At 38.5% G+C, this 17,595-nt stretch overlaps 1 long non-coding RNA gene across 4 annotated transcripts in view; it reads right to left on the bottom strand.

Moving 5' to 3' along the window:
- LOC110340317 overlaps nt 1-17,595 on the bottom strand; it is a 124,087-nt gene that overhangs the window by 45,105 nt on the left and 61,387 nt on the right. For all 4 annotated transcript variants that reach the window (XR_005871212.1, XR_005871211.1, XR_005871209.1 and 1 more), the window contains one exon: nt 3,153-3,221. This is a non-coding gene — a long non-coding RNA (uncharacterized LOC110340317). The remainder of the gene's footprint in view (nt 1-3,152; nt 3,222-17,595) is intronic.

The raw sequence follows: 17,595 nt of genomic DNA, 5'->3' as shown, positions 1-17,595 counted from the left end.
ATGTTTGGGCCATTGCCTCTTTTGTAATTTTATAGTTATTGTGTATTAGGTTGAAGATAGGCTGATGGAGAATAAGAGACTACATAGAGGGTGATTCATGTATAGAAGCAGAACATCCTAGTGCACCTGATGTGGACTGTAAAAGATGCATTCCAGAAACAAGGCAAGGTTAAAGGTTAGAGGATCCTCCAATCTTTTCTTTACTGGTGAAAAATGATGAGAGTCATAAGACACTTGGTAGTCATAAGCACTGAAGTAGGAGCTGGTATTTCCCATCTCTAAGGTCTGAGGTGAAGCTAATGTGTCTGTTTGTGCACCATCCTCTGCTGGGACACAGCCCATGAACCAAATTTCATATGTTGCCTGATTTTGTATGACTATACTTGGAAGAATGGTTTTTATGCTATTAGAGGGATGAGATGGGGGAGGAATGAGGTGAAGAAAAGAGGAAGGAATCTGATAAAAGCATGTTCTTGATTGAAGAGTGATATAGAAGTTCTTGCTCCACCAGGTATCATGGGGTTCATAAAAAAACAAGTTGAGCTAACCAATAGGCAATGTGTTTCCATTGCCTCTGCTTCAGTGACTGCCTCTAGGTTCTTGCTTGAGTTCCTGCCCCGACTCCCTTCAATGTTGAACTGTGATTTGGAATTATAAGACAAAAAGTCTTTCCTCTTCAAGTCAGCTTTGATCAAGGTCTTTATCACAGCAAACAGCAAAGGGAAACAAGTGTGTAGTCTAAAAAACACCCAAGTGCTATTGGAAACTGAAGAGAAAGAGTTTATCCTATTATGTTCTGGTGTGGACAAAGAACCTTTTGCCCCATAAGACAAGAATAGACTATGGACTCTGGGTTGTATATTTCATTTTATGTGTCATGAACATGTGAGCATGCTCAATGAATTTAGATGTCAGCACATATGAGTGGTTGATCAGTCCATACAGCAGTGAATAGTGGAATGGATTTCCCAGACTGAAATTCTGGAAGACATTTTCTATCTCCATGCCATTATGATGACAGAAATTGGAAGCAGTTTCTTCAATGACACCTGCATAGCAGTACTCCAACCCCCTTTATATCCCAAAGTGTACAAATGGGAAGAACATTTATAAGAAGTTGAGTGTGCCTAAAGTGGCCCTCCTATTAGATTTTAATATTGCCTTGAAATATTTCACACAAGCCTCCTCTCCTACTATCAAAGGCTGCTTATGATGTTAGAGGTAAAGTCCAGATCAGAAATCCAGTGAAAGAGTGTCTGCTCACTGCATAAAACAGCAAAGGAGTTGAGGCACACAGTAGTAAATTTTGAAATGTGTGTGCATACACTTATGCACACACACACAGAGTAGTTCTTTAATCTTCTCAGCTGATTTGATTCCACAGATCCCTATAGATATCGCAAACCACAAATCCTCAAGTCTCTTTATTTTAAAAGAAATGGCATAGTGTTTGTCTATAACCCAAAAACACATTTCTCCACTTATTTTAAGTCACTTATAGATTACTTTTAATGGAAATACAATGTAAATGATATACAGTCGTACTGGATTTAGAGAATTATTTTAGAATAAAATTCTACGTGTGTAGTAAGGTCACCTTATTTTTCTAAATAAGTTTTATATACAGTTGGATAAATCAACCAGTGCAGAGCCTGTGAGTACAGAGGGCCAGCTCACACAGTTTTCCATACATGCTAAGTCTGGAAAACTGAAACTCTGACTCAATGCTCAGTAAATGTTCTCATTAAAACTCTCATAAGTACCATGGAAAATGATGACTTAAAATAAGAAGCTGCATCAATTCCCCTCACCTACAAAAGGGAGTTACCTTGGCCCCTGCCCCCCAGACTTGCATGAGTTTTGTCTACCTTCTCACCTTCCTGCCCCCCCAGACATTCTAGTGGATGTGATTAAATCCTTGCTTCCCTCATCCTCATCACCTGTGAATATATATTGAATTTTCCTTGAGTCTTGAGAAACTACATTCTTTAAAAGCAGCATTAGAAGCCTTTTGTCTGTCCTTAGAAAATGCCTAATTACTTGTCTGCTTCTTGACCATGATGTTGCCATCTCTGAATGGTATACCAAAGGGCTGCCTCACCTGACTCCTCCTTGGGCTGTTTAATGATTATGAAGCTGATTGCTCATAACATCTCCCCATCCTGTCCCAAGCTGGCTCGTCAACAATCACAGAATACTAAAGGAACCTGTATCTAGTCCTCCCTGTTTAATTGGATGGGGTAACCATCCAATTTCTCCAGAGTAACACCATTACTCTGGAGAAAAGATGGACAGTGCCCATACTCCTTACTGAGAAGGAAAATCTCTTTAAGAAAAAAAGTATCTAGAGGGAAATTCGTTATTAAGCATGCTTGTCAGGGGAGGGGAGCAAAGGGATCATGAGGTGGGGCACTCTAGTCCCCATGGAAACAAACATCATAGCATGACCATCTTCTTTGGCTCTGTGCTTTTAGGGAATCTCATTCCTAACACAGAACCAAAATTCCCTGGGAGGGAAGTCTGGAACTAATTTATGTACATTGTGGGCTTCTCTATTTCTCCAAAGATCAAAGCAAGCTGAGCAAAGCAGTAGTACAGATTAAGCATTTGGTGAAGCATGGGGGGTAAATATGAATCTGTCTCTTCTCTGGGAGCAGTGATTTTTACTGTACGGAAAGCTAAAACAAGCATGAGACTGGGATTCTGAACTTAAAAATCTGATCCTCTGCCAGCTTTCCCACTCTCATTTGGGCTTCTGCCACTTCCCTCCCTCCATTACAGTTAAGAGAACCAGGTCCCTTCCTAGCGTGTGATTTTCACCAGTCATTTCCCTCCAGTCGAGTACATCTCTTATAATTCATTTCTATTTCAAAGTTCTGTCTCATCAGCATCATAGATTTAACACATGAACCTTTAAAAGACTCCAAATGCTTATAGAAATATGCTTATCCCTATGGGAATCTGCGTTTTTCACAGTCACACTGCCCACAGCCAAAACTATTCTCAGCAATTTGTGTATATCCTCACAACATCTTTGCCCATGTGATCACACACACACACACACACACACACACACACACACACACACACACACACACACACACACACCACATCATGCTTGGTGGCTTTCTTCAGTCACCTGGATGACTTACCCCAGGAGACCTTGGCTGGGCAATGCATCCAAATTTGTGAATCCCAGGTTCAATGACAGATGTTTTTCTCTAAAAATAAAGTGGAGAACAATGGAGAAAAACACTAGACATCCACCTCTGGCTTTCATTTGCCTAACAACACAGATACACATGTAAACATCTACAAAGACTCCATGCTTCCCAATACACAGATGCACAGTTACAAAAACAAGAGAATCCTGTGCCATATATTTATTTCACTCCATCATGAATTAAAATACTTTACCAAGCCTACAAGAGATCTATTGCATTCTTTTCCAATATTGTGAGCATCACATAATGTATTTAAAATTTGTTTTCCTTAATTTTTAAATAAATTAAATGGTCATTGTAAAATATTGCAAAAATAAGAAAATGATTAAAATAGGAAGTAGCTAGCTATGTCTTTTCCCTCTTACTAGTCTTAATTCAAATTTTCAGGTATTGCTTATGTCAATATTATCTTTTTAAATTACTGTTGGTAAAGATATACACACAGTGTGATTAAACTAACAGAAAATGACATGTAATCCTACTTCATTAAATGTATCACCGAAAGAAAAATTTGAGTAAAGAGTAAAGACAAAATAAATTACCTTCAAATTTCTATTTTATAAAAAAGCCTTATGTATCCTAGGGGAGCTAGAATATCAAAATTCTCACCAACTGCCTCTTTAGGTACAGCCAGCCACTGGTTGTGACACATGCCAGCTCACAGTCTGCAGAGGACTAATCTTCTAGAGATGAAGTGACTCTGTGTAGTGAAGGCATTTCACATCTGTGTGCATTTACTGTCCTGAAATTCCGTTGGATTTTTTCTCAGTATTTTGATCTTATAAACAACATAGTTTTTAGAAATTCTAAGTGGTTTTTTTGCTTTCAGAGAGGATATTTTAGTAAAGAATTCTAGAAACAAAATCTTTTTTCTAAACACTTTGATGAAATTGAATGTTCTTGTGAATTGTCTATCAAAATTGAATGATATATTTTCTTTATTAAGGAACTTCTTTTTCAAGACTATCTTCACTGCACTATCAATTTCAAATGGTTTTACTTGTATTTCTCCTCTTACTGAGTTTTATGATGAAACTCTCAAGCACCTCATGGGAGTCCTTCTTTATGATAAGTTGCATACATAGGAACCTGAAAATCTGAAGAAGGGAATTTTATGACTTAGTAATTAGGCAAACATCATAGCATCATATTAATTAGTAAATAATACCTAATTGTATCACAACATCATAGTATTGTATTAGATTATTACAACTTTCTCAACTTCAGAATTATAAAACATATTGAAAATGTGATACAGTAAGAGAATCCATCACAGAAATTTAAATATTAATTTTATTTAGTTTTTCAGAGTTATTTCCTGTTTGACCAAAGGTTGGATCAAAGCTTGCATTTCACAGAAACAGCAAAGAATCTATGAAATGAAGAGTGGGTAAAGAAATGTGATAGATGCACATTCTTTGCCTATTAGTCATCCACTAAAATGCATGGAATCACTTTGACTCAAGAAAATGTAGATGGAGCATGAGGACACAACAATAAACAAAGCAAACCGAGCACGTAGAGACAAGAGCCCCATGACCACAATTTACACTTCCACATGTATCTCACTGAGAGGAGAATGGCAGTTTCCAGAACTAAGGAGCTACCAGAGATTCGGGGATGGGGAAAGACTGACCACTTGGAACTGAGTAGTAAGTTAGAAGCAGCAAGAACTATAGATCTTGGGTGCCAGTGCATAGTAGGCTGACTGCAGAGAGCAGCAAAGAGTGTTTTAAAAAGCTAGAAGAAAGGATGTGGGATTTTTCACCATAAAAGTTACAAAAGTTTGCAGATATGGGTCTGTGTAAACTACCTTAAAGGATGCATCAAAATATCGCACTGTAACCAGTTAATAATTTTTAAATAAACGCAATTAATAAAATAAAAAGAAATCAAATTATGATTTCATGAATTTGTTTAGGACAGGTTATTGGTCAAAGTGCAACCCAGCTTCAACAGGGGCCCCAGCATTTTAGAAATGCTGGCAACATGAGAAAACAGCTGTCAAGAACAGCAACAGTACTGAACTTAAGCAGTCCTGAGCTTGGGAGACGGTCTGTGTGGGTTGTAGAGAGGGGAGCCAGAGAAATGATCCAGGCCCTCTGGAGGAACCCAGAAGAAGGTGAATGAATCCCCGACATTGGCTACTGGGTTATTTACATGGTAGGAGCTTGGTTTTGATTTGATTGTGACTGTGCGCCAGTTCGTCCATCTTGAAATAAGAAAGTATTGTATTTATGTTTTATCTTGCCAATCCCCATAGTTGAGATATATTAGAGAGTGTATAGATGTCTTAAGGAGACTGAACTTTTAAAGTGTGAATTTTTAAAGACTATATGACTTTTAGAATTTGTAATAGCTTTAAATTGTACTCATAATATATGATCTGGAACAGAAATAAAGGAGAGAAGGCTTTGACTTGATAAGTGATATGTTTGTATGTCAAGTTGACATGTTAGGACATAAAATAGAGGGCTACACCAGTAGATTTTCATTGTATTAACTCAAGGCTGGCCAGGATTTGTAGCAATTAAGACACATCTTAGTTGCATTACATTTGGATACTAAAACCCACTTTGAATATTAACTATGTGGGAACTATTTTAGGAAAATTTAAAAATATGTTTAAGAAGACAAACAACATTTCTGTACATAACTTAATAAGACCTAAATATAAGGATCACACTACATGCAGAAAATAAAATGTTACTTAGACAGTCTAGAGCTGGATGCCAATGGCCACAATTCATCATTTTTGAGTACGTGAATATAAGTTAAATAAGCTTAAATGCAGGTGAAACTGTTCTGTAGTTTAAATAGTTCAGTAATTTAAATCAATTTCCCTTATTAGTGCAAATTAGTTTTGCAAGTAAATATGATTTTATGCCTCCCTACAATATACATAAGCACCACAACACAGCAGTCTCAGGGTAAATTTCTGGCCACAGTTATACAATATGGTCCCAGTGTTGTAAAGCCTTTCAAGGAATGTGGCAGGGACACAGATTGTTACAGGTGCCTTTCATGCACTTCCTGTTAGGCTTCAGCTTTCTTGTGTTCTTTAACCTTCGTCCCTGCTCCAACACTTATTTGTACATTTTCCTGGAGACAAATAACTATACTGCTTCCTGCCACTCCTACAAAATATGTTTGGGGGAAACATTCTCATTCCCTAGTGTACTAATCAGCTTTCCATTGCTATCACAAAGTATCTAGAGGATTAATCTATAAAAAAGAAATGGAAGACTGCCTCATGCTTCTGTAGGTTTCAGGCACAGTGGACGGAGTTCCATTGCTTTGGTTCTGTGAATCATTATGTCACAATGGGAACATGTGGAGAGACAGCAAAATTGCCTGGCAACCAGGTGCTAAGGAGGCAGAGGGAAGAGCTGAGTTGTTGCAATTACCTAGGGATATGCCTCCAGGGACCCAAGGACCTCCCATAAGACTCTTCTTCTAAGAGGGCAGCAGTACCTCTGAGTATCGCCCCTTTCACACACATCACCTCCCAGTATCACCTTTTTTGTATGTTGCATGGGGGTCATTCTACATCCAAACTAGAGCACTCAGTTTAGAATACAAGTAATAAAAATAATTTAAATTTATCAAGTGTGGCATACTGTTTCAAGACCTTAATCAAGTAATTTAATCATGAGAATCCTATTAAGTTACCATCATATTAGATGATGTATACAGAGAAGCAACAGATAATATAGAGAAGTCACTTTCAAATAAAGCCAGAGTCAGCTTAGACACAAAGAGGTCCAGCTCAAGAGGCTGCACTTCTATAGATTACCTTCATCTTTCTTCTAAATATCACTCCCAGTTATGACACATTCATTTAGAAAGGAAACCACAATATTCCATGTTATTCAACAGTTGGGTATGATCAGAGGCGTAAAGGTTCTTTATCAAACATTCTCAGTGTGTCTAGGATGCTGTTTAGAAATGAGACTGAATTTGAATTAATGGGCTCTGTAACACAGAGGCACGTTTCAATATGGTAGGGACTCATCCAAGTCATTAGAAGTCTAAACAGAACAAAAGGATGGACCCAAAGGGAGCTCTTCCCTCTGCTTGATAATCCCTGAGTTCTGTTACCGTCAAGATGTGAAACTAATACCATCAGCTCTCCTGACCTCCAGGCTGCAGGTTTCTGAGCTGCCCCAGCTCCAAAGATCAAGGAGCTGATTCTTAATACATACATATATGTCCATGTATCTATATACAAATAGAGTCATATACCATGTAAGACTTAGATGTGTATGTTTAAATAGTTCTTCATATACATCCATAGACCCAGAGTGGCTACATAACAAGGAGGGCCCAAAGATGGATGCATGAATTTCTCTGGAAGAGTACATAGAAGAGATCTCCTGGGTAAATTGGGGGTAAGTGCAGGAAAGAAAAGTGGAGGGAAGAATATATATAAAGAGATACATATATGTATTTGGATACATACATACATGGATGAATAACTTTATATCTACCTCATTGATTTTGTTTCTCTGGAGATTTTTGTTTAAAACAATGATACATGGTGCTTGAGAGATGGAACAGTGGCGAAAATGACCTTTTACTCTTGCAGAAGATATAGGCTCAGTTTTGAGCACCTCCATGGTGGTTCATGACCATCTGTAACTCCAGTTTTTGCTCACCCCACATGATTTTCTAAACTCTGCAATCCCGGGCATTCATGAACTACACACACACACACACGTGTACAGATACACAGACACATATACACACACATATTTGTATACACCCATCCGTGTACATTCGTGTGCACATACACATACACTTGCGCACTCACAGGCACCCACACACATGCAAATCACACAGACACATAATGTAACTTTGCTTAACTGAATATTACTTAGTTTTCCAAGTTTTAAATTATATACTAATGCATATAGGAAAACTACCAGCTTTTAAAAAATATATTGAACCACTTTATTAGCGACATTTATGGTTTTACATATATTAAAATCATCCCTAATTCTCTGGGATGAAACCTACCTGATCATGGTGGATAACATTTTTGATGTGTTCCTGGACTTGGTTTGCAAGTGTTTTATTGAGAATTTTTATATCTATGTCCATAAAGGAAATTGGTCTGTAATTCTCTTTCCTTGTTTGGTCTCTATATGGTTTGGGTATCAGGGTTTCCATGGCTACATAAAATGAATTAGATAATGTTCCCTTCTATGTCTCTATTGTGGAATAATTTGAGGAGTTTTACACTAACTCTTTTTTAAATGTCTGGTAGAATTTTGTGCTAAAACCATTTTGTCCTGGGCATTTTTGGTTGTAGGGGGGTCGTTTAGTGACTATTCATGTTTCACAAGGGGATACAGGTCTGTTTAAATTGCTTATATGCTCTTAATTTATCTTTGGTAAGTGGTTTGTATCAAGAAAATTATTTGTCCCCTTTGAGATGTTCCAATTTAGTGGATTACAGTTTTTTGAAGTATGTCTTTATGATTCTCTGGATTTCCTTGGTGTCTGTTCTTATGTCCTCCTTTTCATCTCTAGTCTTGTTAGTTTGGATATTCTCTCTCCATCTTTTAGTTAATTTGGCTAATGGTTTGTCAATCTTACTGATTTTCTCAAGGAGCCAACCCATTGTTTCATTGATTCATTCTACTGGTTTTGTTTGTTTGCTTGCTTGTTTTCCTGTTTCTATCTTATTGACTTCAGCTCTGAGTTTGATTACTTCTTGTTGTTTACTGTGAACTTGCCTCTTAAAATCATTTTGTGTCCCATAAATTTTCATGTTTTGTATTCGTTTTCATTCAGTAAAAATGGCCATCCTACCACAAACAATCTACAGATTCAATGCCAGCACCATCAAAATTCCAAATCAGTTCTTTACAAATATTGGCAGGAACATTTCTAGATTCACATGGGAACACAAAAAAAAACCCAGGATAGCAACAATTATCCTGAATAATAAAATAAGTCCTGGAGGTATCAGCATTCTTAACCTCAAGTTAAACTACAGAGCTCTAGTAATAAAACAGCATGGTATTGGCACAAAATCAGACATGTTGATCTAGAATTTAATTGAAGACTAAGAAATAAATTCATATATCTTTGGACACCTGGTTTTTGATGAAGAATACAGAAATGTTCAATGTCTCTAATCATGAGGGGGAATGTATTCAAACTTCTTTGAGATTTCATTTTACACCTGTTAGAAAGGTTAAGATCAATAAAACAAATGAAAAGCCTATATTGGCGAAGTTGTGGAGTAAGAGCAGCATTTCTCCACTGATGGTGGGACTACAATCTTGTTTAGCCACTACAGAAATCAGTGCAATAGTTCCTTTGGAAGAAAGAAAAACACTCTGCATCAAGTTCTAGCTGTACTATTCTTGGACATTTTACCTAAAGGATGCTTCATCCTATCACAGAGACACTTGCTCAACCATGTTCACTGTGCTTTATTCATAATTGTCAGATGTTGGATTCAGCCTAGATGTCATTCAACAGATTAATGGACAAAAATATGGTATATTTATACAGTGGAAAATGACTCAGAACTTAAGAAAATAAAATTCAAAGGTAAATTAATAGAACTAGAAAAAAAAACATCCTGAGTGAGGTAACCCAGAACAGAAAGACAAATATAATTTATATTCACTTAAATGTGAAATTAGCTGTTAAGTCAGTAATGACCAAGCTACAATCTATAGACAGAGGTTAAGTATAGAGTAAGAAATGAGAGTGGTTTGAATGGAAAGATTGTGTGAGGATAGAGAGAGATGAGTAGGAAGAGGTACAAAATACAGGGAGAGACAGCAAATTAATGGCTTTTTCAGGGGTAGTAGAAGCTTCCCACAACACATTCACACACACACACACACACACACACACACACACACACACACACATACAAGAAGGCAATCTAAAAGAAATCACCAAATAATAGAGAAGACAGAGACTCAGCTGGACATTTCTTGTCACCAAAATAAAGTTTCCAGTACCTGGATTAGGTTACATCTGAATTGCTGGCCAAAGGGGTACCATGGAAACACTCAAACACCCCAGGCTGTTGCCAAGACTACAAGTTGCTATCCACAAACTGTCAGCAAGACCCCATTGCTGAAGGCAACACTTACACAATTCATTGAAATGGAGAGGTCAAGATGGTGCCTACATCTAGCCTTTACCCCTATGCCTTTGGTACAAGAAGGTTTGGTACTATTCAGGTTACCAATGAAGAAACAAAGACCAACCCACCCACAAGCCCTTTGATGTACAATAGTGTCCTGACTGAAAGATATGCTAATGCAATGTGGGTAACAAATCTTGGAGAATAACCAACCAATGTCTGATTTGACTTAAGTCCCACGCCACAAAAAGGAACCCATACCTGACACTGGTTGGGTGACCAAGAACCTGAGACTAGATAGCCCAGGGACCTAGTGTAAAACCAAATAATACTCTTCTAAAAAGACATACAAGCAAAAGATGTAGCAGTAAAATGATACCTAATGACATTCTGCTATATGCATAGACTAGTGTCTTACTCTACCATCATCAGAGAAGCTTTTTCCTGTAGCCAATGGGAACAAATATAGAGCCAGACATTACATAGAGAGTGAGAGACCTTAAAACACTCATCACTCAATGGAATATCTTCAATCAGCTTCCCCTCAGGGTTCAGGGAACTCCTGTTAAGAGGAGCTGGAAAGATCTTAAAAACCAAAGGGAGTGAAGGATACCAAGGAAACAAAGCCCTAGCTAATCTGTACCTTATGGGATCCCAGAGCTGAAGAGAGAAGTGAACACAAACTCCCATTCTTAACCCAGAAGTGCTCTCCAATTGGTAACTACTTACAAATGAAATTTTGTTTTTTTCCAAGGAACTCTGATTGCGGAAACAAACTGCTCTTAAGGATATGCTGCATACCCACCAGTAGATGGTCAACAGAAATCAAACTCAGTGGTACCTTTCTAGGCTCCTTGTTTCAGTATGTCATGTTAGGGCTTTTCCTTTATTTTATTTCAGTTCATTTATAGATTTTTTTCTTATCCTTATAGGTGCTTTTGTTATATATTATCACTTCCAGTTTGGTGTTTTGTTTTCATGTGATTCCTGAGTGTTCAGTGAGTGGATCTCTGCACTTATATCTGTTTCTTAGGCCTTTTCTTGGACTCTTTCCCTTCTCTTTGTTTTGTCCTTTTCTGAAGTGTTAGTCTTTGTTTTATTTTAGTATATTATATTTTATTATTATCCCTTAGAAACCTATTTCTAATGAGAGACAGAAAGGGAGGGGAGGGAGGGAGTAGAGGGAGAACCATAATTAAGATATATTATGTGAGAAAAATAAAATAATCTGGTTTTTTTTGGTTTTACAAGACAGGGTTTCTCTGAATTGTTTTGGAGGCTATCGGTCCAGCCCAGCCTCGAACTCACAGAGATCTGCCTGCCTCTGCCTCCCGAGTGCTGGGATTAAAGGCGTGTGCCACCACTGCCTAGCTGACCACCACCCGGCAAATAATCTGTTTTTAATAAAAAGAAAAGTAAAATAAAATACTAAAAGGCAAAATTATATGGGAAGATAAAAATGAGCATAAGATACATCCTAAATAATTTATCATATCTCAAAGTCAACTCTGTTGTATTTTGGATGTTCTGAAAAATTATAATAACAACCCAAATGACTTGCAACCATCACACAACATCCCTTGTCAATCCCTCTGTCCCCTCTGTTCCCATGGTGGCTTGGTGTCAGAGATTCTATTTATTTTAAAGGCATTAGAACTAACTTTGATTCACATCTCTATTAGTATGTATCCTGCTCATTGAATTCTCTTTAAAGTTTGTCCCTCCCCCATATTAAACAACATTCTTTTCTAATTCTTATTGTACGGTTTCATAAATATTAATCTAGGACTGGGCTTTGCTGCTGTCTTAAGCCCTTTGCAGATTGTGGAGAGAAATAATATTGAACTAGTGTCTTTACTGATGTCAAGATTTGCAGCCAGGCATGAGAAGCAAAGTGTGTACCTTTAAGGAGCCTGCACACTTGTTTATAAGAAAGCTCTGGGGTTGGAGGCTGCCTTCTGCTCTTAGGAACCCTTAGCAGGTGACAAATATGATAATTGTCTTTGAGTGCATCTGGAAATGGATCTGCAAATGAGGGAAATTGCAAAAATAGAAAAAATAGTTTAATTTTCAATAAAGTTTGCAGCAGGTTAGTTAACAATGTCAGTCACTCATTATTTCAGAGGCAGGGGAGGAAATGCAATTGCAGAATACAACTGTGGAGTGTATCGGGATGCTATCATCAAGCCCAGCATGACTTTTATTGTTTGGATAAAGCTCAGTGATATGCTCTGCAGCCTAATCAACTCTAGAGTGCAATTCAGTGACTTCTATTCCCAGCTGCTCTTTGTTTAACATGAAAGCCCAGCCACCAACATTTGAGTTCCAAGCTTGTGACTTTCTGGGTGTTTAAACATTTTTAAAACTATGTGATCTTTTTAAAGCATGGAACAGAAGCTTGGGGGTTAGCCCCTGGGTACCAACCCCTCTTCTTTATGTAAGAGACTGATGAACACAGAGAAGCAGAGCACATGCTTGAAGGCCAGGTGTATAGGTAGACTCACAGGAAAAGGATCCCAGTTCAGAATCCACTCCCACGTGGAACATTATGCATGGTCCTGTTTCCTCCTGTTTTGTCTGCAGAGCTCCTACTGTGATTTAGACATAAGAGAAAGAAAATGATGTGATGTGTTCTCTTTACTTTGTGTATCCTAGCTCCAAATCTTTAGATATGAGCATAGAACTTGAAGTAAGACCTGAAGCCTTGGGGTCACAGGAGACTAAAGAAGAAAGGAGCTCCAGGGAGGGGTAGTAGGACATGAGTGATGTGAAGGATGTAATGGGGAAAATGGAGTGAGGAACTTAACAGGGGAGGCGAGGGAGGGTAACTGAGAGAGGAGGGTGGTGAAAGTAGAGATAAATAACTCTATGAATATTTGAAAAGCCACAAGGAAGCATTATTTAGTAAGCTTAGTTAAAATATAAGTATCCCAATGTGAAACACAAAACACTGAAGTTGCTAGAAGAAAACATCTAGAGATGTCAGCACAGGACTACCGGGATAGGATATTATTTGGTCAGTCATTGAAGGCTAGAATTGACAAATGCAAATTCATAAAATTAAAGAGCTTCTATGTGGCAATAGAAGCAATCAATTGAATGAGAAAGAAGCACACTGAGTAACAGGTTCTTTGCCACCTACACATCTTATAGAGGATTAATAGCCACAACATAAAAAGGCCACAACATCAAAGAATCAAGAAAACAAATCACCCAATTAAAAAGTAGGTCATTTATCTTAAGAAATAGGTCTTAAAAGAAGAAATAAAAATAGCAAAGAAATATGTACTTGTGCTTAAAGTTATACATGACATGATTCTACTGCCCCAAGAGCTGTAGATTATCAAGTAAAACATGGCAGTGTTGGCAAGATTACTCCCTTTGGGTTGTTGGTCAGGAGAGTCTCTTAGGCTCATCAAGCAATATAGGATATTCCTATTGCTTCTGTTGCTTCAGTGAATGAGAAGCTAAGACTCTATTGCTGAGGACACCATACACTTCAGATGCAGGACTTGGAGGAGTTGAGATGAAGCTAGCCTGGAATCCTCATATTTAAAGATGAGCCTTTACAGTATCAAAATGTGCAAGCTGATGATAAAGGAAATGAGTAGTCCAAAACAACTTTAAATCCTATGAGCTACAACAATGACCAGAATGACAAGATAATCTCAGTAGTACAATGGTCCCACTTTAACTTGAGAGTAACCCACAGTTGTCTAATTGGATGTAAGGCCCACTCAATAGGAGGGATTTGTGTCTGGTACTAAACCGCAGCGAAATAACTATGGCTCTTCTATATCCTGGAGGAAAACCTACAATTACTTCTTTTTTTATGTTTTTTATTTTATTTTCCAGTTTAAATTTAGATAAGAAACAAGGTTGCTTCCACAAGTCAGTTCCAGGTCCCTCTCCCTTTCCCTCCCCTCCTCCTGTGCCCTCCCCCCAACCCCCCCCCGTTATCCCCTCATTCCCCCAGGGAGGGTGAGACCCTCCATGGGGGTGTCCATAGTCTGTCATTTCATACAGGGCAGGGCCTAGACCCTTCCCCAAGAGTTCAGGGTGAGAGTGCACCTCACATTGTTCTATGGGAGTCCAAAGTCCGTGTGTATACTTGGGATGGGTACTGATCTGCTGCCCAAGGCTCAATAGATTACCTAGGCCTCCTCACTGACACCCACATTCAGGGGGTCTTGATCAGTCCCATGCTGGATTCCCAGGCTGATGCCTGGGATTCAAGAGTTAACATTTGTCTGGTCAGCTGTTTCTGGGGGTTAAACCAGCCCAGTCTTAATCCCTTTAATCATCAGTCCTCCCTCTCTGTTACTTACTGGCTTTCTTGAGTTCAGCTCAGTACTTAACTGAGGGAGTCTGCCTCTTCTTCAATCAGCCACTAAATGAAGTTTCTGTTTCCCAGACTCTCTGGCCATAGGCTTGTAGGCTGGCACTCCCCAGATCTATGTCTAAAATCCACATATGAGAGAGTACATGTCATGTTTCTCTTTTTGTGACTGGGTTACGCCTGCGAATCTCATGATTCCATTGTTTTTTTCTGCTGAATAGTACCCCATTGTGTAAATGTACCACATTTTCTCTATCCACTCTTCGGTTGAGGGACCTCTAGGTGGCTTCCAAGTTCTGGCTATTACAAATAAAGCTGCTATGAACATAGTGGAACAGACATCTTTGTTGTATGAATGGGCATCTTTTGGATATATGCCTAAGAGTGGAGTTGCTGGGTCTTGTGGTAGGTTTATTCCCATTTTTCTGAGGAATCTCCATACTGATTTCCAAAGTGGCTGAAAGAGTTGGCACTCCCACCAGCAATGGAGGAGTGTCCCCCTTTCACCACATCCTCTCCAGCATAAATTGTCATTGGTGTTTTTGATTTTATCCATTCTGACAGGAGTGAGATGGTATCTCAGAGTTGTTTTGATTTGCATTTCCCGGATGGCTAACGATGTTGAGCACTTTCTCAAGTGCCTCTCAGCCATTTTAGACTCCTCTATTGAAAACTCTCTATTTAGTTCTGCAGCCCACTTTTTAATTGTTTCCTTTGGTGTTTTGGAGACTTGCTTCTTGAGTTCTTTGTAAATTTTGGAGATCAACCCTCTGTCAGATGTGGGATTAGTGAATATTTTTTCCCATTCTGTGGGCTGCCTTTTTGTCTTGCTGTGTCCTTTGCCTTACAGAAGCTTCTCAGTTTCAGTAGGTCCCATTTATTAATTGTTGATCTCACTGTCTGTGCTACTGGTGTTATGTTCAGGAAGCTGTCTCCTGTACCAATTCATTCAAGGGTACCACCCACTTTCTCTTCTAAGAGGTTCAGTGTGGCTGGATTTATGTTGAGATCTTTGATCCATTTGGACTTAAGTTTTGTGCTTGGCGATAAACATGGATCGATCCGCATTCTTCTACATGCCAGTCTCCAATTATGCCAGCACCATTTGTTGAAGATGCTTTCTTTATTCCATTGTATATTTTTAGCTTCTTTGTCAAAGATCAGATGTTCGTACGTGTGTGGGTTAATACTCGGGTTTTCAATTCGATTCCATTGGTCTACCTGTCTATTTTTGTGCCAATACCAAGCTGTTTTCAGGACTATAGCTCTATAATAGAGCTTGAGGTCAGGGATGGTGATGCCTCCGGACGTTGCCTTGTTGAACAGGGTTGTTTTGGCTATCCTAGGTCTTTTGTTTTTCCATACAAAATTGATTTTTGTTCTTTCAAGGTCTGTGAAGAATTGTGCTGGGATTTTAATGGGGATTGCTTTTGGCAGGATTGCCATTTTTACTACATTGATCCTACCTATCCAAGAGCATGGGAGACCTTTCCATTTTCTGAGGGCTTCTTTAATTTCTTTCCTTAAAGATTCAAAGTTCTTACGATACAGGTCTTTCACTTGTATTGTTAGCGTTACCCCAAGATATTTTATGTTGTTTGTGGCAATTGTAAAGGGTGATGTTTCTCTGATTTCTTTTTCAGCCCTTTTATCATCTGTATATAGTAGGGCTACTGATTTTCTTGAGTTGATCTTGTAGCCTGCCACTTTGCTGAAGGTGTTAATCAGCTGTAAGAGTTCCCTGGTAGAGTTCTTTGGGTCATTGATGTAGACTATCATATTGTCTGCAAACCGTGAAAGTTTGACCTCTTCCTTCCCAATTTGTATCCCCTTGATCCCCCTTTGTTGTCGTATGGCAATAGCTAGAACTTCAAGTACCATGTTGAAAAGGTATGAAGAGAGTGGACAGCCTTGTTTTGTTCCTGATTTTAGAGGAATTGCGTTGAGTTTCTGTCCATTTAGTTTGATGTTGGCTGTTGGTTTACTGTATATAGCTTTTATTATGTTTAAGTATGTCCCTGTTATCCCAGATCTCTCCAAGACCTTTAGCATGAAGGGGTGTTGGATTTTGTCAAAGGCTTTTTCAGCATCTAGTAAGATGATCATGTGATTTTTGTTTTTCAGCTTGTTTATATGGTGGATTACGTTGATGGATTTTCGTATGTTGAACCATCCCTGCATCCCTGGGGTGAAACCTACTTGATCGTGGTGAATGATTGTTTTGATGTGTTCTTGGATCCGATTTGCCAGTATTTTATTGAGTATTTTTGCATCAATGTTCATGAGGGATATTGGTCTGAAGTTCTCTTTCTTAGTTGTATCTTTGTGTGGCTTGGGGATCAAGGTTATTGAAGCCTCATAGAAAGAGTTTGGCAAAGACCCTTCTGCTTCTATTGTGTGGAACACTTTGAGAAGAATTGGTATAAGCTGTTCTTTGAATTTCTGGTAGAATTCTGCACTGAGGCCATCTGGACCTGGACTTTTTTTGGTTGGGAGACTTTTGATGACTACTTCTATTTCCATAGGGGTTATAGGTCTATTTAAATTGCTTATCTGTTCTTGATTTAGTTTTGGCAAGTGATAGCTATCCAGGAAGTCATCCATTTCCTTTAAATTTTCGAATTTTGTGGAGTACCGGTTTTCAAAGTATGACCTAATGATTCTCTGGATTTCCTCAGAGTCTGTTGTTATGTCCCCCTTTTCATTTCTGATTTTGTTAATTTGCGTGTTCACTCTCTGCTGTTTGGTAAGTTTGGACAAAGGTTTGTCCATCTTGTTGATTTTCTCAAAGAACCAACTCTTCATTGCATTGATTCTTTGTATTGTTTTCCTGGTTTCTACTTTATTGATTTCAGCCCTCAATTTGATTATTTCCTGGCATCTACTCCTCCTGGGGGAGTTTGCTTCTTTGTGTT

The sequence above is a fragment of the Mesocricetus auratus genome, unplaced genomic scaffold, assembly GCF_017639785.1.
Source record: "Mesocricetus auratus isolate SY011 unplaced genomic scaffold, BCM_Maur_2.0 Super-Scaffold_100026, whole genome shotgun sequence".
NCBI classification, from domain to species: domain Eukaryota; kingdom Metazoa; phylum Chordata; class Mammalia; order Rodentia; family Cricetidae; genus Mesocricetus; species Mesocricetus auratus.
The sequence above is the reverse complement of the archived record's forward strand: the minus strand, read 5'-3'. Positions and strand labels throughout refer to the sequence as shown.